The following is a 1,430-nucleotide window of genomic DNA, read 5'->3' as shown; positions in this document are numbered from 1 at the left end:
TTTTTTTTTTTTTTTTAAACAAGGTCTTGCTATGTAGCTCAGGTTGGCCCCAACTCATAGCGATTCTCCTGCCTCAGCCTCCTTGGAGCTGAGATTACAGGTCTGGGTCACCATGCTTAGGTCTCTTGGTGAATATTCTTGTATTTATTTTGTAGTATAGGGGATTGAATCCAAGACTTATGAATTGAGGTACATCCCCAATCCTTTTTATTCCTTGAGACAAGATCTTGCAGAGTTGGTAAGTTGCCTAAGCTGGGCTTGAACTTGAGATCCTCCTGCTTCAGCCTCCCTGAGCACTGGGATTTGAGGCCTGTGCCATCACACAGGGCTTGCTAAATATTTTTTAATACCTCGAGGTGGGCAGAGCGTGGTCAATGAACCCAAAGGATCCCAGGGGCTTTAGGGACAGAGGTGGGACTACATCATCCTCTGCCGGCTCCCCGGGGTGGCAGGGTCCTTACGTCGGAGGCTGCAGCAGCCTGGGGTTTACAGCAGATGTGCTTCCTCAGGCCACGCTGGGCAGTGATCCCAAACCAAAGGTGCCCTGTGTCCTGGGAATTCAACTCTGTACAGACCACCTGGTCTCTAACTGGGGGAGGTGTCGCGCTTCTGGCCTGCCTTCTGGAAGGTTTCCTTAACTTACAATTTAGGATGTTTTTGTGCTGCTGGGGAGGGACAAAGTCTTGACCACTAAGCTGCGTCCCCAGTCCTCTTTAAAAATACAGAGACAGGTTCTCGTTAAGTTGCTCAGGATGGCCTGGAACTTGCGACTCTCCTGCTTCAGTCTCCTGAGGAGGGGGATTGCACTGCAACTGGCCCAACTCCCTTTGGAGCCCCTTCCCCCGTCTCCTTCCGGTCCCTCAACCTCCTGCCCCAGCTGCCCTTGGGGTGTCCGAGGTGGGTGCTGCTGCAGAAACCCACTGGGCATGCGGCCTACCCTCAGGTCCCCAGGAACCAGACCTGACGTCTGGGAGAAAAAGCTTCAGTTCTGCCTCAGGACTGGAAGCAAGAAAGCTGGAGACCGCAAACCTCGAGGTCCAGTAAACGCGGACATCTTTTTTCTTCTTTTTTTGAGACACAGTCTTGTTATGCAGCCCAGGCTGGCCTCGGATTCTCAGTGATCCTCCTGCCTCAGCCTCCCCAGTGCTGGGATTACAGACGCGCACCCCCACACCCAGTCTTTCCCTGGGAAGTGTTTTCAGGTTTTTCTCCTGGGCTGCCTCCGTAATCTCTGGATGACAGGAAGCCACTGGCCGATTGCCTGAGTCCAGCCCTCTTGGTACCACGGGTTGGAAAGAGCCCAAGCCCTGAGTGTCCCCTGCCCTGGCGGCTGTGCCAGTGTGGGGAGACGGGCCCCCTGCAGAAGGCCCAGCACCGTGACAACCGCGGCTGCGGGCGGCCCAGCCCGGAAGTGCCCGACCGGCTGCATC

Source organism: Fukomys damarensis, unplaced genomic scaffold (assembly GCF_012274545.1).
Source record: "Fukomys damarensis isolate Sample0158 unplaced genomic scaffold, DMR_v1.0_HiC HiC_scaffold_13, whole genome shotgun sequence".
Lineage (NCBI taxonomy): Eukaryota > Metazoa > Chordata > Mammalia > Rodentia > Bathyergidae > Fukomys > Fukomys damarensis.
The sequence above is the reverse complement of the archived record's forward strand: the minus strand, read 5'-3'. Positions refer to the sequence as shown.